Source organism: Dermacentor variabilis, chromosome 3, assembly GCF_050947875.1.
Source record: "Dermacentor variabilis isolate Ectoservices chromosome 3, ASM5094787v1, whole genome shotgun sequence".
NCBI lineage: Eukaryota > Metazoa > Arthropoda > Arachnida > Ixodida > Ixodidae > Dermacentor > Dermacentor variabilis.
The window spans coordinates 2,379,823-2,405,082 of record NC_134570.1 but is presented as its reverse complement, the minus strand read 5'-3'; the positions used below and the strand labels follow the sequence as shown (position 1 = coordinate 2,405,082).

Genomic DNA, 25,260 nt, shown 5'->3' with positions numbered 1-25,260 from the left:
AGACGGCGACACTAGGGTTGAGGATTGGGCGATTTGGTATTGCCTTCTAAAACTGGTACAGCGCCGCGTAGAAAGGAAGAAACAAGCCAAGCCAGCCAGATAAAGGAACAGAGCGCTGACTCCGGAGGGCGCTCGGAAGAAACAAGCCAAGCCAGTCAGATAAAGGAACAGAGCGCTGACTCCGGAGGGGGCTCGGGTGGTTGAAGTGATGGTTTTTTTTCAACAGCTTCGCTGGACACCCACTTTCGCAGAGCCGGGATGGCGAGTCAATCCTTTTTGTCATAACGTTAATAAAGGCCCGACAATTGTGTTCCCGTTGCCGGATCCAGATTTTGTTTATTTTAGAGCGCACCTATTAATGGCCCTTTCCTTCGGCAAGCGGCGGCGTGAGCCGAGAGAAAAGCGTAGTGGCCGCCTTGTTCCGCGCACCGTGGTGCCGCGCGTGTTCTGGTAAGCAAGTGGTCCTGGTCCCGTTTGACTCAGGGCAGGCGTTTGTCAACGCAACAGGCGATCTAGAAAGAAAGAAAGGAATTAAGGCGTAGAAAGTAAGGAGAGAAAGAACGTAAAATGCAGTTTCTTCACAGTTAGAGTATTTGAGGCCATCTGGCTGGTCCGGTTCACTGTACTGTAGTCACCTCGGATTTCACCAAAGCGCGGACGATCCAATCTGCCAGCCAAGCCGGGGTCAAGCTTCGCTGCCTGGTCGGCCGTGAATCCGTCGTAGCAGGCAGCGTGGTTGGCGTCAGCAGCCAGCCATTGTCATAGTTCACTGTTGTTGTGATGGGGTGGCACTAGCTTGACCATGTCTGTTTGTGGTTTCTCCGGTCGGCCAGGGGCACGACCGGAGATCTGTAGGACCCACGGGAATTGCTGTCAAACATGGAGGAGGCTTCATTCTGGTGCACCGCACAAGCGACACGACGACCTACGCCGAATAGTTCGTGGCCAAGTTGGTTTGTGAGGAGAGCATCATTGCGGGCTTCAAACAGAAGAGCGCTGCCTCTATCTGCTCGGTAGTGTGGTGATGGGCACTGTCTCGCCTTGCGCTGATAATATAATGCAAGGCTTTGCTTTTTTCCGGCTGCCGTGCATCATATAGTTGTTTTAGCATCAGTGATTTAGTTCATGACGGCCTTGCGCCACTCTGTCTATGCCTTAGTTTCGTGGTTTTGAATTTTGGTTGTATTTCGTGTCTAGGGACGTGTACTTCGGAATCCAAGCAGTCTTCATGTTTTTGTATCTTAAGTGTAAGTATATTCTGCGACTGTAATTTGTACTTGCCGTGAATTTCAGTCTGCCAGCGTATCGTAATTTGAACCTCGGCTCCCTTGCCTCGTACGACATCCAGCTAATTTCCACACTACAGCATTTGCAGTGGCTGTGCTTCCCCCTAGCAGCCAGTGGCCTAGTTCTATTTAGCGACGCTCCAGACATTTTATGGTTTCACTGGACTAAGCCAGCGCGTCGTCTGCGTACGTTGTCGCTGGTACAGCTATTGCCTTCTACAGTATACGTCCAACAGCGTGCGGGTTGTATGAATGCCTAGCCTAGCCTTTGAGGCGATTACATTTTATACTAATGCGTTTTGGTGCGGAACCAGAAAATTTGGTTCGTCACTGAGAGTTACGCCGACCTTTTTTTTGATGAGGTTCCCTTGGAGGCTGAATTCGTCGCCAGTGTTTGTGTTTATTCCTATCCACGGCGTTTTTTCAATGTTGAACCCTAGCTTGTCGTTTCCTGTAACTCGGGAGCAGATGTCGAGCTGTTGTTCGAGGTCAACTGCTGATTCGATTCTTCTAGAAGCACAATATCATCGGCGAATTCCAGGCATGAGATTTTGATGTATTCTTCTTGCTTGTCGGCTGTTATCGGGGACAGTTAGAGGCCTGTTCCTCGTTGTCTAATGTTTGGCGGAGTTATGCGATGTATATCTTAAATAGCGTTTGGGACAATGGACATCCTTGTTTTAGTCCTCAGTTTTGCTGGAATTTCTTCGAACTTAGTTCGTAGAACGTGCACACTGCTGTGCAGTCCGTGTATTGGTCCTTCAGCAGATCTATGCTTCTACGTTCTAGTCATATGCCCAGTAATTTTTCCCAAAACCTACAACGAGGGACATCGTTGTAGGCTTTTCCCATGTCAAGGAAAGTCAGATATAGCGCTGATTTTTCGTTATTTTTCATTTCTATAGCCTGAGTGAGAGTGAATATATGGTCACTTGTCCTGCGGTTTAGCCTGAAGCCGTTCTGAGATTCTGTGTATAGGTTATTTGATTCAGAGAAGTTTTGTAGTCTCCGATTAAGGATTGCGCTGAACACTTTTTGCACATTGCTCAATATAGATATTGGGCGGTAGGCATTTAGTTGTTCAAGTGGTCTTTCTTTGCCCTTATGGATGAGGGTAATTTTTGCCTCTTTCCATGTTGGTGACATTTTGCTCGATTTAAGGACGTTGTTGAAGTAGGTGAAGAAGTTCTTGCTTTTGTCTTTACTGCATTTAGGAATTCGTTGGGAATATCATCGAAGTCTGCTGTGTTTTTTTTAAGGTCGGCGATGCATCGCTTCAGCTCTATTGTGGATATTGGGCTCAGTACACTCTGTTCTTGCTTTATCCTCTTCATCTTATCCGGAACACATATATCTTATGTGATTTCTTTCCGAGTACAGTGGGCGCTGTTTGGGGTTTAACGGGGTTTGAGATCCTGCGTATTGTCTTGGCTGACTCGATCCTCTTCAGTGTGGTTTACAGGTGTCTTCGTGCTTGGCCAAGAGTTGCTGTCTTCCTATAGAACAGCCTGCTGACTGTGTTCCATTCTGTTGTCCTTTTGTGTCTGTGAGACTAATGGCAAGAATTTTTGTTGTTTGGCTTTCATGAAGCGTTTTTCCAGTGACGTCTCGTTTGGCCTAATTGGCCAAGTGCAGTCAAAATTTCTGCCAACAGTGTCCTCACTGGCCTCTAGTTTGTACCATTGGGGCGTCTGCAGTATTGTGGTTGTGTAGCACAAGACGACAAAGGCAGAAGGCAGGAAACACATAGGAGAGCGCTGAACTCACACCTAAGTTTATTAGAAGGCCATACACAAGCTTAAGTATTACAACCTATACCCACGTGCTCTCCCATCGCTGGCGTGAAGATATAAAGGGCGTAAAAATGTTCAACCAGTACCAACTTGTCCAAATGTCGATTCTTCTTGGGGGTGTTGTTTCCTTTAAAAAAGAGTTAATTTTTCGACTAGTAGGGCGCCCACACGATCTCCTGCTGCTTCAGTATAGTGGACGTCGTTGAAGCTGTCTGTATTGAGGTCATCCCTCGTGGCGAAAAAGGCTACTCAGGGAAGGTGTGAAGCACACACATTGTTGATTTGTTGGGTTCATTTGCAACAAGCTGCCTCTGCTTGGTGGCCTCGTGACTTCAGTTCTGGGATGGCACTTATGACATTGTGGTGTTGGGGGGCCTTTTTGCTCCAGGACGTTAATTTCTCTGTGAGCTGTTAGATGGACCTTTCAACTCCTGTGTCACCTAGAGTTCATCAGGAGTACCAACGTAGTTTACTAGTTGGAGTATGATGTTGGAGAAGTCTGCGCGCGCAATTTCTCCTTCCGCTCGAGGGAGTGTTTCGTGCGAAGTTGCTCCCAATTTGGTGGTTATGCGGAGCCTTGCTTTTCTCGTAGAAGTGTTTTTTCAGTCGATGAGAATTTCAGTCGCCAAGCACCACAGTCTGGTAGCGCTGGGGTGGGCTGTTGCTGGGTTGCTCTTCTGACTGGTTCTGGAACTTTTATTTAGGCGTTTGGCTGGGAGGGGGGCGCTGTTGGACTATAGTCTATCTGTTTATTTCCCTTGTTTTTCTTACCCACGTTGATCCATGGGGCTGCACTTGTTTCTTCGCTCTTCATTGCGTTTTCTTCCGTTTTCATTTTGTGATGGGTAGCCCTCCTTTGACTGGGTGTGGGTCCTCTTTTTCTGATGACATATTGTTATTCTTTGTGTGCTTAGGTGGTCCATAGTTCTTCATTGTTGGGGCACTTCTTTTCTTGCTAATATCTTCGATCTTGGCTCGAAGCACTGTCACCTCTTCTGACAGCCGTTCGCGTTGTTAGCGTTCGGCTCTTAGCGACTGTAGCATTTCTTGTCTTTCTCTTTTGCACTAGATCTCCAATTTTCCCCATTGTTTTCTGAGTGTTTCGACGCCGAGGCTGCACTCGGCCCTCACCTTTCTTTTTTGGTGCGCTATTATATTTTGTAGCGTAGAATTCTTCGTGCAGAAATTTCACGTGAAACTCTTACCCTGGGAATCCTCTATGGAGGAGAATGGGGAGTCATCCAGGTAGAACTAGCTGTCGCAGCCATCGCATCGAACCATTGGCTCGTCTTCCGAGGTCGTCTGCTTAGACGTGCTCCTCGTCCAGAGTCGGTCGACGGGCGCGCAGCTGACACTCGGCCGTTGGCGGTTTGCTCGTCCTTGTAATAAAGTTCGTTTTCAGGGGCCCCTTTTATTTTTCATCGCACTTGTTCCCCTCTCTCCCGAGGGCTGTGAACGCTCTGTAGTCGACTTGGAGGGTTAAGTCTACCTAACACACCGATGGGGCTGTAGGGCGTCGTCGCCAGCCCCAATTGATAGTTGAAGCACTGTTCCGGGTGAGATAGTCACTCCTGGAGTCGAAACAACTGTCCGGAGGAGCACAAGTACGCAAGAACAGCGCTCATTAATCCCACAAGTACACAATGGCACTCGACTTTCAACGCGACACGACTCGCACCTTAATCTGATCAGAGGCGACGTGGTGCCAGAGTACCACGCGTCGTCTGTTCACTTTTTTTACTTCCGTTCGCTCACTGCTTTTCATCGGCTAAAGCCTGTCTCACATGATGCCGTTTTCATCGCACCGGAAGTGAGATTCCCGTCGCATGCGAAGAAAATCGCAGTCGCAGTGCTGACCCCACCCTTCTCGGCTGCGACCAACCGGTTGGTCCCAGCGTTGCAACATCGCAGCAATCGCTGCGATTTTCAATCGAAGTTGCGCCTGGAGCTATTTCGCAGTTTGTTTTCGGAAATGGCGTCTCGCTCAACAAGTGCAATGCCCGGAGATGTGGATTGCCGAATCCGGCACGTACGCGAAGGGCGAATAAAGAACTTGTATCGCAGGTTCCATTCTCGCATTTCTTTGCGTTCGTTCAGACGTTACGTAGCAAATAAAGCGCATTTTCACGCTCGCTTCGTATGCAATAGATACACCTTTACGCGTTGTCAATACTACGAGATCCTCAATCCCAACCAGACAACATGGCCTTCTGGGGTCGTCACAGTCTTCTGTTGTTGAGTAGCGTACGAAAGTCCCGCGCGTACGGAGCAGTTCAAATGTTTTGCAACCTCGGCAAGCGGAAATGAAAAAACAGCGAAGTAGCCGAAGTTTCAACGTTGCGCTAAACGCGACCTAATGGTTGCATTGTTTACCTGTCAATTGATTTCTTTTTTCGCGCAGAAGGTGCAGCGGTGGCGTAGAGGTAGAACACCCGCCTTGCGAGCAAGAGGTCCGTGGTTCGAATCCCGGTGCCGCGCTATTTTCCACCAGATTAAGAAAAAGAAAATCCGCGTGTTGATAAAATTGCATAAACAGGCCTGGAGTGTGGCCTGATCCCGGTGACCAGAATCGGTAACGCACTCCCTCACCAGAGCAGGATTGGCCGCTCTGGTGCAGTACTTGGCCACAACCTCCTATATGAACACAACAATCAAACCCCGGCCCTCAGTCCCCAGCAACTGCGAAGCAACTGACCACGGCGGCGGTCAGACCTGCGACGCAGCAGAGGGTGCTAAGAATCTCTGGCTCCGGACAGGCCGCCATTGGAATATGAACCTGGCAGCGTTTAACGCTAGAACATAATCTAGTGAGTCGAGTCTAGCGGTGCTATTAGAGGGCAGTAAATGGGATATAATAAGGCTCAGTGAAGTTAGGAGGCCACAAGAAGCATATACAGTGCTAAAAAGCGGGCACGTCCTGTCCTACCGGGGCTTAGCCGAGAGACGAGAACTAGGAGTCCGGTTCCTGATTAATAAGAATATAGCTGGTAACATACAGGAATTCATAGCATTAACGAGAGGATGGCAGGTCTTGTCGTGCAACTTAATAAGACGTACAAAATGAAGGTTGTACAGGTCTACGCCCCTACATCCAGTCATGATAACCAGGAAGTGGAAAGCTTCTATGAAGACGTGGAATCGGCGATGGGTAGAGTGAAAACAAAATACACTATACTGATGGGCGACTTCAATGCCAAGGTAGACAAGAGGTAAGAAGAAGGCATGATGTAAGAATACAGCAGGATCAGGTAACAGCAGATTTGTTGAAGGATGGTGGGCCAGATTGTTCTAGAATAACTGGCCACGCTGTATACGCAATGCCTCATGACCTAGAGCGTACCGGAATCTTGGCAGAACGCTAACAAAATCCTAATCCATAAGAAAGGGGACGCCAAAGACTTGAAAAATTATAGGCCAATCAGCTTACTGTCAGTTGCCTACAAACTATTTATTAAGGCAATCGCAAATAGAATCAGGAACACCTTAGACTTCTGTCAAGTAAAGGACCAGGCAGGATTCCGTAAAGGGTACTCAACAATAGACCATATTCACGCTATCAATCAGGTGATAGAGAAATGTGCGAAATATAACCAAACCTTATATATAGCTTTTATTGATTACGAGAAAGCGTTTGATTCTGTCGAAACCTCAGCAGTCATGGAGACATTACGGAATCAGGGTGTAGACGAGCCGTATGTAAAGATACTGAAAGATGTATATAGCGGTTCCACAGCCACCATAGTCCTCCATAGAGAAAGCAGCAAAATCCCAATAAGAAAAAGGCGTCAGGCAGGGAGATACGATCTCTCCAATGCTATTCACAGCGTGTTTACATGAGGTATTCAGAGACCTGGATAGGGAAGAAATGGGGATAAAAGTTAATGGAGAATACCTTAGTAACTTGCGATTCGCTGATGATATTGCCTTGCTTAGTTAACTCAGGGGACCAATTGCAATGCATGCTCACTTACCTGGAGAGGCAAAGCTGAAGAGTGAGTCTAAAATTAATCTGCAGAAAACTAAAGTAATGTTTAAAAGTCTCGGAAGAGAACAGCAATTTACAATAGGTAGCGAGGCACTGAAAGTGGTAAGGGAATACATCTACTTAGGGCAGGTAGTGACGGCGGATCCGGATCATAAGACAGAAATAATCAGAAGAATAAGAATGGGCTGGGGTGCGTTTGGCAGGCATTTTCAGATCATGAACAGCAGGTTGCCATTATCCCTCAAGAGAAGTGTATAATAGCTGTGTCTTAGCAGTACTCACCTACGCAGCAGAAACTTAGAGGCTTACGAAAAGGGATCTACTTAAATTAAGGACGACACAACGAGCTATGCAAAGAAGATTGATGGGTGTAACGTTAAGGGATAAGAAGAGAGCAGATTGGGTGAGGGAACAAACGCGAGTTAATGATATCTTAGTTGAAATCAAGAAAAACAAATGGGCATGGGCAGGTCATGTAATGAGGAGGGAAGATAACCGATGGTCAGTAAGGGTCACGGACTGGATTCCAAGTGAAGGGAAGCGTAGCAGGGGGCGGCAGAAAGTTAGGTGGGCAGATGAGATTAAAAAGTTTGCAGGGATGACATGGCCACAATTAGTACATGACCGGGGTTGTTTGAGAAGTATGGGAGAGGCCTTTGCCCTGCAGTGGGCGTAACCAGGCTGACGATGATGATGAAGCTTCCCGATGCATCTTGAAAAGTTATCTTAACTCACTGGCTCATTGAATTTGACATACCAAATGTGCAAGCTATCGTAATAAATTTTCGACGATAGCATATTTAACTCCGTAGCTTGAATAAGCAGCGTCGTCAATATTTTCGAATATTCATGCACACTTAGTTGTATCTGTTCTCAGATGAAGATTTCTTTCTTGCCCAGAAACCAATAAACCTTGAATATGCGCGGACTTTGTATCCTTAGTGCAACTGTATTAACCCCTGCTTTGAACGGTAATTATTGTACTATACAGTTACGCATCGTTGTTGACTTACTATAGTGGCACAGTGACAACTCCCGAACCGTCAAGTAAAACTCATTCACCAATGCGAAAAGCAGGCCAAGAGTCTGTTCTTATGTGGAACAGTGGGTAGAAGACGACACGTTAAAGAAAAGCAAATAAGCACTGCTTAGTGAACTAAGCTAGTTCCATCGCCTGATGTAGGCGATTGCAGCCTTTAAGTATAAACAGTTCTTGGACGTACACAGCCAATTAAGTGTGCAGAAATACCCATGCCTAACATGTTTCTAATAACAATCGCTAAGACCTTTTTATTACATTTATTATATAGTATGTAAACCCATATAATTACATCCTTTGTCATTGTTATCTATTTAAAGGGCCCCTCACCAGGCCATTAGCAAATTTTGGTTATACGCTGGAAATAGTTACGTGTCCTCTAGGAAGCGTTCTGCCGCAAAAAGTTTTCAAATCGGCTCATTAATAGCAGAGATAGAAATATTTCAGTGCCGCGAACCCATGATTTCTGTATGCGTGCCGCGAAGGACGTGACAACAGCAAGATAGCCCAGAACAAGAACGCAGGTTTATTGGGAAGTGTTGCTTTTATAGCCGACCGAGTGATAACGGACAATATCATCTTTCGCATGCTCTGGGGTACGATTACTTTGGAGCCTTTAAAAAGTACCCCATTCACAACAGATAGTTCTTGCGCAAAAGGCTTGAGTTCACCCTCAACGGGTTGGCTCCTTGACAAACGTTCCACCACTACCTGCAGGTAGCTGTCACGCGCAGTTTCTGTCCGCAATTCGCGCTCTGTCGTTGGCATCACCATGTAACCTAGGGACTGCACTGCGTGAATTTCCACGTCGTTCATGTTTGTATCTTGTCTGCAGCAGTCATCAGCCGTGAATCGTGGTAACATTAGGCAGAACTAGGTTCTTTCCCGGAGTGTAGCGTAAAACAAAGTCGTACCTGAACAGACGAAGAAAAAACCTTTGCAGTCGGGGCGGCATGTCATCAATTGCTTTTTCCGCTATCGACACGAGTGGCTTGTGGTCAGTTTCTATGAGTAGCTTTCGCCCGTAGACTAACTGATGGAATTTTTCGCATCCGAAGCAAATGCCAAGGGCCTCCTTTTCAATCTGGGCTTATCTCTGCTCTGCCTGTGTGAGAACGCGTGATGCATATGCTACGGGTCGCCAGTCATCGCTGTGACGTTGCAGCAGAGCTGCTCCTACACCATCCGGTGAAGCGTCGCACGAAATCTTGGTTACCTTTTGAGCATCAAAAATAGCAAGCACGGGAGCTGTGGCCAAATCTTGTGTTACGCTCTTCCACTCCCTAGCGTGGTTTTCAGTCCACTGAAAATCTGAGCGAGACTTGATAAGATCTCTCAACAACACTGTTCGTTCAGACAGACGCGGCACAAATTTTCCGAAGTTGTTTAACACTCCCAGCATGCGTTGAACATCGGGCTTGCTTGTTGGTTCCGGCATTTCAATCATGCTTTTAACGAGCTGTGGTTTCGGTAATATAACATTTGAGGTTGTTATGTCACCAAGAAACTTTATTTCTGTGACGCCGAACTTGCACTTTTGTGCATTAAAAGTTAAGCCAGCTTTTGCGGCTGCTTTCAGGACAGCTACTAGGCGCTCGTCGTGCTCTCGCCGCGTTGAACCCCACACCAAAATGTCATCCATGCATACTAGTACGCCCGGTAGCCCGTCTAGAACTTGAGTCATTGTTTGTTGAAACACTTCTGGTGCAGACGATATTCCAAACGGTAGACGTAAAAATCGGTATCTTCCAAAAGGCGACGAGAAAGTACATATCTTCGAGGTTTGTTCATCCAAAGCTATCTAATGGTAGCCAGAGTTAGCATCCAAGCAGCTGAAGTACGTGGCGCCCGCTAACTTTGCTTCCAAGTTTGCACGCTTAGGGAGGGGAAAATGTTGCCTTTTCACCTGCTGATTGATATTCCTAGGATCCAAACACACTCGTAGACTGCCATCTTTTTTCTTCACAAGTACCAGGGGGCTTACCCAGTCAGTAGGCTCCTGTTCTTTCACGATGGTTTCAGCCCGCACCATTCTTTCGAGTTCATCTTTGAGAGGCTCCTCCAGGGCCAAAGGAACACGACGAGCTGGCTGGACAACCGGTACTGCTCCAGGTTTCAGGACCATCTGATAGGGCTGCTTCACGCAACCAAGTCCCTCGAAGACATGTCTGAAATCCTTCAGAGGACCATATACGGAAGCCGCGTTCACAGCATCCACAGTACGGTGAACCAGTCCCAAGGACTCACTGGCTTCTAGTCCCAGTATGGGCTGGCGACCATTTTTTACAATGAAGAATTTCACCGGAGTGTGTGCATTTCCAACACGCACAATTTTCGACACTGTCCCAAAGCACGTGATGGCACCGTCGTTATACGCCCGCAGCACTGTGCTTGTCGGATTTAGTTCATTTGATGGTAGTTTCCGATAGACTGAAAACGGCAAAAGGCTGGCTTGTGATCCCGTATCTATCTTGAAGGAAATTCCCTGCCCATTAACTTGAGCTTTTATAGCCCACTCGTTGGTTTTTCCACCTTTACTGCAGACATCTAGGACATCAAAGTCGCTCTCTTGAAGTTTGTTGACTTCACTCACTTCTGTCGACTTCCTACAGCATATAGCAAAGTGATTGACACCTTGGCACACATAGCATTTTTTTCCATATGCTGGGCACTGCTTCGGTCTGTGCTTGCGGTTACAAAATAACGCCTCCACTGCAACTGTTCCCCGCCAACCTTGCTCTCGTTTGTGCGCCTCGAAATGGCATCGACGCAGCCGTCTGCTTTGCACCACACCTCATTCCGTTGTGCGACTGACTCTGCAATTTTGCACATATTTTCCGCTTTCAATAACGTCAGCTCTTTCTCACGAAGCATCTTCTCCCGTAGCTTAGCGTTCTTGGTACCAAAGACAATTTGGTCTCTTACCAGTGAGTCGTGTGATGCTCCAAAGTTGCACTGCGAGGCTTGTTTCTTTAAGTCACGTAAAAATTTTTCGAACGGTTCTCCTTCCGCTTGCGTCCTCGTGCGAAACAGGTATCTTTCATGCACTTCGTTGGTCACTTCTGTGCAGTAGGCGTCGAACTTTTGTATTAAGGTCTTGTACTCATCCTTGCTCTCGTTCGGCTCGAACTTAAAATTGTTGAATACATCGAGCGCCTCGTCACCCGCGATGCTCAGCAGAAGTGCAGCTTTCGAAGCCTCACTTTTTGGCTGGTCTTTCACTTCCGTTGCTTGCAGGAAGAGCTCAAACTTTTGCTTGAAACGCTTCCACGATGCCGAGACGTTCCCCGCCAGACGCAGGGGCTCCGGTGCCTGCAGCCGTTCCATGCTTCGTACTTCACCGCTGCCGAAGCTAGACCGTCGTAGCCACTTCTGACGCCATGTATGCGTGCCGCGAAGGACGTCACAACAGCAAGATAGCCCAGAACAAGAAGAACGCAGGTTTATTGGGAAGTGTTGCTTTTATAGCCGACCGAGTGATCACGGGCCGACCGTAGCGCGCATGTCAGGAACAGGCGCACAGTCATGCACGCGCCTGATACAATTTCAGCAGACGGGCTCCGTTGCCTAGCAAGACGCTCTCTCCATTCGCCCCCTGTAGACCAGAAGACGATAGCCTCGCACCCAGGCTAACCGAACGCATACTCTCGCACCCGGGTTGCCCGGTCGACCGGCGCCATTTTGTACTGGGCTGCCAAAGTGTGTTCGCCGGCGACCAGTAGACATGGCAAGCGTTAGCTCTAGGTCTCCAAAGTGCGGAAATGTGCCCGTTCACGCAGATCGAAAGTACAAGAAGTCATCTGGGCATCATTGCGTTGTGTTTGGATGCCAAAACAACGAGCGCAAAAGGAGCAGGTTGCTCAGCGCTGTTTGCGAAGAGCACAACACACGTAGGGAATCGTGCCGGTGCGGTGTTTTCAGCCTGCACCGATTTCCATCCGCAACGAAGAATGCCAAGCTGCGCCACCGGTGGAAAGCTGCAGTTAATAGGAAGAACTACGAACCCAGTGAAAATACGCGAGTGAGTATTCGATCTGTGTATATTTTGGTGTCACGTTCAAGTTTGCGCCCTACGAACGTAATATGTGCAACACGCAGGTTTGCTCCGAGCACTTTCTGAACAACAAGCCTACAGAGAAGAATCCCGTGCCGGTGATTCGCCTTGGCTATTACAAAAAGACACGCCTTTTCGTGTTTTCAGTAATGCAGAGCCCTCGACAGTTAAGCGGAACAGTTGAGTTTGCGGTTAGCGATACTTGCAGCTGGTGCACGGCATGACCATTAAGCGTGAACGACAAGTTGTAGGCAATAGAATGTTGCCCTGCTGGTGAGCGTTATTGCTATGAAAGCAAACCGAAGTCTGCTCGTCACGTAGCACGCGTCCACAAAAACGCAAACGACGACTGCTCGTCGCCGAAGGTGTTCTTGCAGCGCGCCTGTCTTTACGAGCTGGTGCTGCAGGTGTCATTCGTAACGAATTCATTTGAGCCTCCTGAGCTCTAAACTGCGTGCGGGCTGTTATGCGGGGCAAAGCGCAAGATTTTTCCGTTCTTATAGCGAGGAAAATAAGGTGGTTAATTATTGTTGTATTTTGTAACAAAATTTTGCTCGTTCTCGCCAGTTTTTTTTACTGTTTTATTTCTTTTTCTAAGGGAGCGCCAACAATCCAATATGGCCTCGCACAAGTGAAACAGGTCTGATACCAGGTAGCTGCAGTTGGTGGGGCTAATTTCTTGGAATGCAGGTGCGGTTGTTTTGTACCAAAGGGGTCCCTGATGATGCAGCTTTAAGTAGGTATGGCAATTTTATGTGCCCTGTCATGGTTTGTGCAACAACTGTACAACACCCGCAGGTGTCATGCTCACCCTGTTATAGGGGCTTTGACTGCACACGTAGTTTAACATTATAACTACTGTAGTTCCTCATTTTCCAATGAGTGCAGGTTTAGCATCATATATGCTGCTTGTTCGAGTGCTGTAGGCTTGTGTTCTGAATGTTGTACGATAAATTGCACGATAGAATTGGCCTGGTGTATTTTCTATTTCATTTTGAGAGGACTTTATATCTTCGCAACAGTGATGGCATGGGAAAGAACTACAGCCCTTCTTACTATAACATATATTTTGTTTTCAATGTGCAGGTGGTGAAGGGCAGGCGTCTGCTAATCAGGCAGGCTATAAGCCCAGTCAAACGACCTCGCCAGTTGGTTGCCAAACGCGGCCAACCCAGTAGTGACCCTGACAAACAAGACCAAACTGAAAGTGCAGAGGACAATGTTCTGCGTGCTTTAATAATATATGGCACCAACACAGTGCTGTATATTCCTTCACAGGTTACGTGCCAAAAATGCGGAGATATTACAGCTCACACGTGTTCTAGCATATAGCGCGCAGTTTGTACAAACGTAATAGCGTACTTGCCCGATGTATTCGCTTCTGCAGCCTGCACAGCACTCAGTGTGGCCATTGCGGACTTGCATGAGGTCTTGAAGTTTGATTGAATCGAGACAGCGAAAATGACAGGTTAGAAAAAACGCGAAACACGCCTTCCGCCCAGCTAAAAAGCCCAAGTTTCGCTTTTGCGCCGGGTCGCATCTCCCGGCGTGGCAGCCCAGACCTGCTACTTCGCGGCGCTTAGGATAGATGGCGCGACCAGCGCTCATCAATATGGCAGCGCGCTTTGAATTCACGGTGTTCTGGTGTATTGGCGGCGAGGAGTTACGGAGTCGCCATCTATCGGAAGCACCTCGCTAGCGTAGTATGAGGGATCACGTGGCACGCTACTCATAGGTTTTGCTGTCAGCGCTCACTGAAAACACCACGCGCGAGCTCTCCCGGACATTTCTGTAAGTATTTTCGAAACGAGAAAAGTTGTTTACTGTCTAAATAATAACCTTGGGCAAACCGAAAGCACACAATCGTTTACAGACGCTATCTCTTTTCCGAATACGTACAGTGAACGCCACTGCGCGCGGTCGCCGCGATGGAGTCTCCCGAACCGGCTTCTTGCGTGAAAGGTAGGTAAACGCTGAGAGCAAACTATATGAAATCTGTTCTTATAGTGTTCGTATAACTCTTGTATAGTGTTTGTAAAGAAGCCTCAATGCAGCGATCGCGCAGGTTCGCAGCGACCGACTGCGCGTCTGCATGCTTGTCCGCGCATTGTTTCGCTTTCGCCACGTGCGCGTTTTCGCACCGTGCCATGAGCGTTAGGCCGCAGAATATGAGCATTTGACAGTATACAAGCAACCATTGTTGCGTGGGCGCTATCAGAGCGGTTCAAAAATAATTTCATTGTAGAGACTTCGACGCCTACAGTGACTATGATGTGCCGTCGCCACGATTCAATCTTTTTTTCTTCTAAATTCTTTGACCTTTCAATATTATTTCTCGAGTTGCATCGCACTGTATGTTTATCGACGTTCTCATCTTTCAATATCCCGCTGCTCCTTTTTTTGTAATCCAGTGCATTAATTCATAACACAAACATGACCATGTGCCATGCTTTTTTTAAAATGTGGTCCTTACCGCTGCCTTTCCAATCCACTGAACTTGCCAGTATCTGTAGCATCGACAAGTTGATAGACCAAACCGTCATGACATTAGTCGTGCAGCAGACTCGGGCGAGCGTCTCAGTACGCGTCTTCAGAACATCGCAGACCGGGCGCCGTAGCAGAAATCTTCCTCGCGTCTGTGCTTGCTGCATACCCGAGTTGTAGCCGATGACTGTAGCCGGTCTTATGTTTCGCGAGCCAAGCTTCACGCAGCTTCTTGTCCTGCGGCTACGTGTGAATAAGGCTGACACCGGCCTCCGTTACGTGCGTCCGGCCCTGCGGCACCGAGCAGTAGCCTACCATGTTGCGCGCCTTCAAAGGCAGGCACTACCTATTGTAGTGCTTTCAAGCGTTGTAAAGGAGACACTTGAAGCGGGAAAACTTCGCCACTAAACGAGGACCGCAGCGTACGAGGGAATTCAAACTCGTTTTCAGCTCGCTTCGGCGCTCCCGAAGCAGCCGACGCGGCCGCTATGTCCACGTGATCCCTCCTAGCACGTCACGCCGACGGTGGCGCCAGCTTTTCCAGTGGTGGAGCTCGAGGCCAACAGCTTCCGCAAGTGAAAAGTGGGGGGAAAGCAGGCTGGTGAACAAGCAATTGGCAACTACGGCGTCGATTCTAGGAATGCTTGAGGAAAGATGCTGGTAGAATTCGCGGAAAGGAATAACCCGCGCATAATTGTGACCTTCTCCTGGGTGCTTTGCAAGAGAAAGTGGACCTGAAATACCCTGATGGTGAAAGAACAAATGAAATTGATTTCATACTTTCTGCCGAACCCAGCAAAGTGCAGGATGTAGATGTGTTAGGTAGGGTAAAGGCCAGTGATTGTAGGTCAGTGAGGTCTAGGATTTACCTCAATTTGAATAAAGAAAAACTAAAATTGGTGAGTAGGAAACAAGCCAACCTAGAGGCAGTAAGGGTAAAAGTGGACCAATTCAGGCCGGTACTCGCAAACAAATATGCAACCTTAGAACAGAGAGATGAAGATGAGATTGGGGTAATGAATGAAACCGTAACTAGGCTGGCTTCAGAAGCAGCGAATGAAGTGGGAAGTAAGGCACCAATGCAACCAGTAGGTAAGTTCTCCCAAGTAACAAAGGACCTAATAAAGAAACGACAAAGCATTTATGTATCTATCTCAAGAGACCAGATAGAATTCGCGGAACCGTAAAAACTGATTAACAAAGAGAAGATAAGCGATGCTCGAAAAACGTGAGAAATACTGAGGAAGCGGTAAGACATGGACGCAGCATGAAATCATGGAGAAGGAGGCCTGGCATACGACAAACCAAGACGTATGCACTGAAAGATAAGCCGGGTAATACCATCAGCTTTTTTGAAGATATAGTAGAAGCAGCGAAGTAATTATATACTGACATGTACCCAGAGGAGTCAGGATATCTCCATTATAAACAGTAATGAACAGGATACAGAAACTCCTGTGACTAGCGATGAGGTCAGAAGGGCCTTACAAGACATGAAACGAGAAAGTGCGACAGAAGATGTAATAAGAGTCGATTTAATCAACGGTAGGGGAGACATAATGCTTAAAAAACTGGCGGCTCTTTGTACGAAGTGTCTATCGACAGCAAGGGTCCCAGAAAACTGGAAGAATGCAAGCATTATACTCATCCACAATAAGGGAGAGTTGACTGTTGGGCTAGTTGGTCGTCCATATTTGAAGTAGTGGCTTAGCGCAAATAAAACCACGGACACAAGGAAGACAGACAAGGACAAGCGCTTGTCCTTGTCTGTCTTCCTTGTGTCCGTGGTTTTATTTGCGCTAAGCCACTACTCACAATAAGGGAGACGTGAAATAATTGAAAAATTATAGGCCCATTAGCGTACTTCCCGTATTATATAAAATATTCACAAATTAAATTTGCACTAGAATAATGGCAACACTAGACTTCAGTCAACCAAGGTGCTGGTTTCAGGAAGGGATACTCTACAATGGATCACATCGATGTCATCAATCACGTAATCGAGAAATCCGCAGAGTACAATCAGCCTCTCTATATGGCTTTCACAGATTACGAAGAGGCATTTGATTCAGCGGATACCAGCAGTCTAGAGGCATTACGTAATCAAGGAGTACAGGACGCTTACGCAAATACCTCGGAAAACATGTACAGAGATTTCACAGCCACCTTCATTCTTCCCAAAAGAAGCATCAATGCCTATAAAGAAAGGGTTCAGACAAGGTGACAGCTTCTCCAATGCTATTATTCACTGCCTACTTGGAACAAGTATTGAAGCTATTAAACTGGGAAGGCTTAGGAGTGAGGGCCAACGGCGAATATCTCAGCAACCTTCGGTTTCCAGATGACATTGTCTTGTTAAGCAACACTGGGGACGAGTTACAACAAATGATTGAGTGCCTTAACAGAGAGAGTGTAAGAGTGGGGTTGAAGATTAATATGTACAAGACAAAGATATTGATCAAAAGCGGGGCAAGGGAACAAAAGTTCAGGATCGCCAGTCAGCCTCTAGAGTCTGTGAAGGACTACGTTTACCTAGGTCATTTACCCACAGGGGACCCTGATCATGAAAAGGAAATTTGCAGGATAAAAATGGGTAGGAACGCATACGGCAAGCATAGGCAGATCCTGACTGGAAGCTTACCATTATGATTGAAAAGAAAGGTGTACAATCGCTTCATTTCACCGGTGCTAATATATAGGGCAGAAACATGGAGACTTACAGAGAAGCTCGAAAAGAAGTTAAGGACCTCGCAAAGAGCGATAGAACGAATAATGTTAGGTGTAACGTTAAGGAGACAGGAAGAGAGCGGTAAGGATGAGAGAGCAAACGGGGTAGCTGACATTCTAATTGATATTTATAGAAAAAATGGAGCTGAGCAGGTCATGTAATTGCGTAGGTTAGATAACCGGTGGACCGTTAAGGTTACAGAATTGGTGGCAAGAGAAGGGAAACGCTGTCGAGGACGGCAAAAGGCTAGGTGGGGCGATGAAATTATGAAATTCACAGGCGCTAGTTGAAATCTACCGGCGCAGGACAGGGGTCATTGGAGATCGCAGGGCCTTCATCCTGCAGGGGACATAAATAGGCTGATGATGATGACGATGAATCACACAGATCATTGGCGTCTTCCTTCGGGGTCAGACGTGGGCTTTCTGGTTAGTGCTTGCTGCTACATTTCGTGCAAGAATATGGCTAGGGGTAGGCACCGCCTATGCGCAATCACGATCAATATACACGCACCACTTCTGCAGAAGGGGACGCTGAGTACGGGTAGCGCCAGGATCCCATTGCGCTGACACGACGACTTCGTCGCAACCGAATTCCGAATACTGCATATGAGGTGAGGGTAGCTGTATGAGCTTGCTGATCTTGTAATTTGTTGTGGTGCAGGCAGAACGGCACGGACATAGAAGGCACATGAGATCACACAAAGCGCTGAACAACTAGCTACGAACAGCTGTTGTTTATGTACGCCATGTCCTTTCGAACTGAACTATATACGGAAACGACCGTTGCGCACTACAAAACAAATTTGTTTCCTGAAAATCAAGTTGTTTAAATTAGCGCATTGTGGTGTCGTCTCCCTTCTGTCCTTGTTCGCTGTTGCTAAATATGCCTTTCAGGTCAGCTTACCAACACGCCCAACAAATGGCAATACACAAGTTCGAAGCATTCTTAAATTACCAAAGCCGCGTATTATTTGCTCCTAATAAAGAGAGGTCAATATAATTTGTACGTTTTCTTCATATTACATTAAGATATTATGCGTTGTGTGCCACGAAAGCTGACAGCAAGGAACCTTGGGCGCTGCACCAGGCGCATTATTGAAATCGCAATCATGTGAAATGGCCACTCGAAAAAATCGCATTGCGACACGTGCGACTGGACCGAATTTCGTCGTTCCGGTCGCAGCATGTGAAACAGGCTGAACAAATGTTAAACGTTATCCCTCGAAGCTGGACGCGCCTGGATCTATCAGAAGTTTCTAGAATGTTAGCGATAGTTCTATCCGTTGGATTTTGTCAACAGAGCCTTTTGTAATCTGATTGTAGGCGCCACGCGATGTATGTAGTACTTTCTTAAAGTCAAGCGGGCACCAGCGATTACTCTGGAACCTTCGACGAGTCATGTATAGAAGCCGACGTGTATAGAAGCCGACGCGCTAGACCCGCAATAAGATTTTCGACGATCGACGACTCTGCTCGCGGCTATCGTTGTATTCGAGTCTGACTTCTCTTGCAACGCTTCTTTGCAACGTGCCGTACGAGACAGATTGTCAGTGCCAGCCGATAAAGCGCGAAATAAAAACACGTACAGAGCTGCGCTCAAATTCCGTATTAAGGAGTATCGCAATAGTCGGTGAAGTTTTTCATTATCGGCTGCAACTTATTCCTCAAGCCAAATATTGAAGCTTTTTAGGAATTACACCGGCACTCTTAATTACGAGCCGTAGTCGATGCAGATTCACGCAGAGTGCGACGACAAAAAGGAATTATTGTTGTGCGCCATCGGAGTTTATACTGCGACGCGTTCAGTTACGTTATTGGTGATGTATAAACTTTACGTTCGTGTCTAGTTTTTTTTTTTTTTTTTTCAGGATGCGCCGCTTACAACCTACGCCCTCTATTACTACTGGAAAAGCAGGCATGGCGTGTCTCTCTCGGTCTGCCCACTTTTTGTGGTTAATAGCGTGCATCTTCTGGAGGCCTGCGTTATTTCGCTAAATTCCACATTTATATACATCACTGTACTTAGCTTTCTGAAGTTGTATGACTCGGCGGCTCTCGCTCTCACAAAACATTTTCATCGTTCCTGCAGCTGTTTTTCTTGATTGTTTATTTTATTTTTTGCACTGTGCATTGGCATCGGTAAGAATAGTCACATATTCTGTCACAGCCCGAAAATAACCCACATAGCATTATCATGAACGGTTCGGTTCTGCACGATCACGGAACGATAGCGTCACATTACAACACGTTTTTTCAGTCTGTTTTTTCCCCGCGGTCTGGTGGTGATGCGTCGCAATATCAGATGCCTGGTCATCGTTCTTCGGAAACGCCGGACGTAAACGTAACGTACGAAGGCGTCGTTTCCCTCCTGCTAAACATTAACATAAAAAAATCTAATGGTCCCGACGATATACCAAATGCTTTTTTACGTAGATATGCGGAATGGATTGGACACTATCTTACGATCATTTTTAAAGCGTCACTTGAACAAAAACGCGTCCCAAATGACTGGTTAATGGCCAAGGTTGTCCCAGTTTTCAAATCAGGAGACCGGCAAAAAATTGAAAATTACCGCCCCATTTCCTTATCTTGTGCATGCTGTAAACTTCTCGAGCATGTAATATCAAAATCAATATACATCTACCTGGAAGACAAAAAACTTCTATATTCCAATCAGCATGGTTTTAGGCGAAATCTTTCGACAGTGACGCAACTGGTTGAAACAATTGATGATTTTGCGAGGGCTTTGGATAACAAGGGGCAAATTGACTGTATTTGTCTTGACATGTCCAAAGCCTTCGACAGAGTCCCTCATTCAGAACTCATTGATAAGTTGGTTCATCTTGGCATAAACTACAATGTAACACAATGGATTCGTGCATACCTAACAGGCAGAACTCAGTACGTAGAAATTAATGGCTCCAAATCAGAATTATTAGACGTCACATCGGGTGTTCCACAAGGGTCTGTGTTGGGTCCAGTCTTATTTCTTGTTTATGTTAACGATATTGCGCAATGTATTAACAAAGACATAAGAGTGCGACTCTTCGCAGATGATTGCCTACTGTATAAACAGATAAGCAACCAGGATGATTCGAAAATTCTTAACGAAGCTCTGCAGGTGGTTGAACAGTGGTGTGAAATTTCAAAAATGAAAATTAACAGAAATAAAACTGTTGTATTTCGTGTCACAAACAAGATAAAACATGTTGTTGACTTTAACTACACCCTGGGTTCATTTACACTTGCCGCAGTTGATAGCCTTAAATATTTAGGCGTAACTATTTCCAAGAATCTGAGTTGGAAGGAGCACGTTAAAAACATTTGTTCGACAGCAGAAATGTAACTCTGGTTTTTGCGTAGGAAGCTCAAGCTTGCTTCGAAAGACTGTAAGTTAACTGCCTACCTATATCTGGTAAGACCCACACTGGAATACGCCAGTATTGTTTGGGACCCTTATGAAACAGGATTGATAACCATGATTGAAAGAGTCCAACGAAGAGCTGCTCGATTTATTCTGTCTCGTTACTCGCAAACTGATTCTGTTACAGAAATGCTGCAATTACTTAACTTACCCTCCCTAGCCGAACGACGCCATGTAGCCAGACTTAAGTTTCTTTTTTTGCTTTGGAAAGGGCATTTCAACATAAATACTACTCCCTATTTAGCACCAAAACAAGGCAGAACCTCAAGAGGTACACATGAACATAATTTCCAGATATCTCAACTGCACATTAATGCATACGCCAATTCTTTCTTCCCCAGAACAATAAATGAATGGAACAGACTACCAAAAGCCATTATTCAATGTGATACCGTAACATAATCTGAAAACAATCTGAGGCAAATCATGTCCTAAACAAAATTATGTACATTATGTTAGATTAACACAGATTGTGTTTATTGTCCCTGCATATTGCTTTTGTATTTGTGCTGTTACTAGTTTCCTGGTTCCTTTTATGAATGTATGCTCAAAAAGAGTGTTTTATGTATGACTTGCGTGCATTGTGTATAATGTACATTATGTTTTTCATTTTCTGTGCTGTACCCCACCCTTGTAACGGCCTCCGGGCCAACAGTATGACTAAATAAAATAATAATATTATTTTGCCTTTGCGCTGTCGCTGACCTCAGAGCTCTAATTCTGTATGCCACGTTTCATTTGTCACAATTGAACTTCGACTAAGCTGGCTTGATCTGTTATTTCAGGTAGCGGTCATTTTGAAGTTTTACGAAATTTTGAAAAATCCTCTGTAGCACATAGCGTAATTATTCTCCTTGATCTGGATTATTTCAAAAGGCGGAAATTACGAGCACAAGGAACTGACACATTAAGGATAATAAAAAAAATTCCTAATTAACTTCTCAATAATTTGCTTTACGAGGCATATTGCAATTCACAAATTGTAGCCGGGGACATTTTACGACATATCCATTTGAAATAATCCCCAGGATGACACCAGTTTCGAGACATTATTTCGCAAATTGTGGGACAAAATGCATGGGCGTTCCAGTCACCTATGCGCTCTACTGCATACAAGAGGGTCTTGTTAAAAATATAGGTGTAACAAGAGTCCATATTTACGGCGAATTTCATTGCGCGTATGTCCAGTCTAGTGTCCCTCTAGAAATTCATTCCAAGTGGAAACGCCTTGAAAAATCATCCGCTACAATTCATAAATTCTTATGTGTGCCATAAAGTAATTAATTAGGAAGTTAATTCGCGAATTTCTATTAATATGTTGGATATGTGTTTCGATTTCTCGTGTACGTAATGTCGACGAACCTCTCTGAATAATGGAATTCCAGGATTAGAATTTTGCTATCTGCAACAAGGGATCTTTAAAAATTCTGTACAATTTAAAAAAAACCCAATGGGAGGCTTTGCTGGTGATGCAAGGCCGTGAATACGAGCTACAGTTGCTTAACAGGGCACAGGCGGCAGCAGCGAGCCGTGGCTGCCTGCACTGAGGACACCAGCCGCCTTCGGGCTCAAGTCAAAGAAGCCTGGTCAAACAATAGCATCTACTCCCTCTCTCTCGTAGATTTCCAAGCAACGCTGAATTTCTAGCTCTAGTCTTCATCATCATCATCATCATCATCATCTTGATTACGCCCACTGCATGGCAAAGGCCTCTCCCATACTTCTCCAACTATCCCGGTCATGTACTAATTGTGGCCATGTTGTCCCTGCAAACTTCTTAATCTCATCCGCCCACCTAACTTTCTTACGCCCCCTGCTACGCTTCCCTTCTCTTGAAATCCAGTCCGTAACCCTAAATGACCATCCATTATCTTCCCTCCTCATTACATGTCCTGCCCATCCCCATTTCTTTTTCCTAATTTCAACTAAGATGTCAAACTCACGTTTGTTCCCTCACCCAATCTGCTCTTTTCTTATCCCTTAACGTTACACCCATCATTTTCATTTCCATAGCTCGTTGCGTCGTCCTCAATTTAAGTAGAACCCTTTTCGTCAGCCTCAAAGTTTCTGCCCCGTACGTGAGTACTGGTAAGACACAGCTGATATGCACTTTTCCCTTGAGGGATAATGGCAACTTGCTGTTCATGATGTGAGAATGTCTGCCAAACGCACCCCAGCCCATTCTTATTCTTCTGATTATTTCCGTCTCATGATCCGGATCCGCCGTCACTACCTGCCCTAAGTAGATGCATTCCCTTACCACTTCCAGTGCCTCGCTACCTATTGTAAATTGCTGTTCTCTTCCGAGACTGTTAAACATGACCTTAGTTTTCTGCAAATTAATTTTTAGACCCACCCTTCTGCTTTTCCTGTCCAGGTCAGTGAGCATGCATTGCGATTGGTCCCCTGAGATACTAAGCAAGGCAATATCATCAGCGAATCGCAAGTTACTAAGGTATTCTAAACTCTTGTCCCCAATTCTTTCCAATCCAGGTCTCTGAATACTTCCTGTAAACACGCTGTGAATAGTACTGGAGAGATCGTATCTCCCTCCCTGACGGCAGGGAGATACGATCTCTTTATGGTTGCTTTAGATTGCTTTCTTTATGGAGGACTACAGTGGCTGTGGAGCCGCTATAGATATCGCTCAGTATTTTCACACACGGCTCGTCTACACCCTGATTCTGTAATGCCTCCATGACTGCTGAGGTTTCGGCTGAATCAAACGCTTTCTCGTAATCAGTGAGAGAGAGAGAGAGAGGAAAGGGGAAAGGCAGGGAGGTTAACCAGAGGGGAAGATCCGGTTTGCTACCCTACGCTGGGGAAAGAGGGGAGGGGGAGGTAAAGTGATAACAAAGTAGAGATAACGAAAGAAAGGAGCACAGACATGCGATCACAGTCGCTCACTGTCACCGCATAATGTCACTGCACAGCACAGTAGCACTTGCAGCAATAGAAACCATCTGTTCATGCTACAGTCGCTTGTCCAATTCTGTTGCCCTTAAAAACTGCAACAGTGCCCTCGTTGCCCTCTGCTGCGATGGCTTGTGATGACGGCATTTTAAAATACGTTCCTCTGTTAGAGGTCTTCGGTCAAAGCGCACTATCGCGTTTGCGAGTGATCGTCTCTCTAAATTATAGCGAGTACAGTCACAGAGAAGGTGTTGAAGAGTCTCCTCGTCACCACAGTCATCACACGAGGCGTCGTTGGCCCATCCGATTCGTAAAGCAAAAGACTTGGTGAACGCCACCCCTAGCCATATTCGACAAAGCAGGGTAGCTTCGCGACGGCAGAATCTTGCTGGAATGCAAAGGCGTAGAGAAGAGTCTAGGTTGTGCAGCCGGTTGTTTTGAAAACTTCCTGCATTCCGCAAGGAGAATGTGATATCACGGCTGAGCATTCGAAGCTTTCAAGCGGCATCTGTCCTTGATAATGGTATCGGCTCTTCTTCGTCGCCTTGAAGAGCCGACCGAGCAGCATTATCGGCGTATTCGTTCCCTCTGACGCCGCAGTGACTTGGAAGCCACTGAAGTGTCACGTGGTGTCCTTTCTCAGTAAAGGTATAGATTAGTTCTCTGATCTCGAATGCCAGCTGTTCGTATGGTCCACGTCGCAAGGCCGATAGCAAAGACTGCAGTGCTGCCTTCGAGTCACTGAATGTTGACCATCTTCGAGGTTGTTCTTCGCTGACGAGACGCAGCCATCGCTATGGTTGGGTGACATGTCTTGAAACTGATCGTGGTGGCTTTCGCTGGGAAAACCACGGCTCCAGAGGAACACTGGAGAGTTGCCGATCCATCAGTATAAATATGTACATGGTCGGCGTACCTGTCGTGCAAAAGGAACAGAGTTAGTTGTTTAAGAGCAGGTGATGACAGCTCAGATTTTTTCCTGATTTCTGGTATGGTGAGGTGCACTGTAGGTCGAGCCAAGCACCATGGAGGAATCAATGGCTTAGTTGCGGGGACGAAGTCTGATGGATGGCAGGTGTAATAATCCGAAATCGTAGAACAAAATGATGCCTGCGGCCTTTCTGACGGTAGTGTTGCCAGGTGGTGGGAACGGGCACCGGCAACGTGTCTAATGTGAACTCTCAACACTTCCACAGCAATGTGTGTTTGTATGGGTTGGTCCCGGGCGATCGCAATAGTCGCTACTGTCGATGTGCATTTTGGCAAACCAAGACAAACCCTGAGAGCCCGAGCTTGAATAGCCTGTAGAGCACGAAGATTTGTCTGGCAAGTGTTGATCAGTGCGGGCAAACTGTATCTCAAGAAGCCCAGAAAAACAGCCCTGTACAATTCCAACATTGCATGCAGACACTTTTTCAAGTAGGTCACGTGTGGGCTCCATGAGAGATCTCTATCAATGATTATTCGAATAAATCTGTGAGTCTTCTTGTAAGAAATTATCTGGCCATTTATTGATATGGCGTAGGGTGTCATTGGCTTGCCAGTGAATGCC

The 25,260-nt window shown here is 46.3% G+C and overlaps 1 protein-coding gene and 1 long non-coding RNA gene across 3 annotated transcripts in view; one reads left to right on the top strand and one right to left on the bottom strand.

Moving 5' to 3' along the window:
• LOC142575082 (uncharacterized) overlaps positions 1-25,260 on the bottom strand; it is a 221,018-nt gene that overhangs the window by 129,595 nt on the left and 66,163 nt on the right. The window lies entirely within an intron of this gene.
• On the top strand, positions 11,804-13,801 carry LOC142573897 (uncharacterized). The gene is made up of 3 exons (XR_012826364.1): positions 11,804-12,124; positions 12,202-12,255; positions 13,244-13,801. It is a non-coding gene; the product is annotated as an uncharacterized LOC142573897 (long non-coding RNA).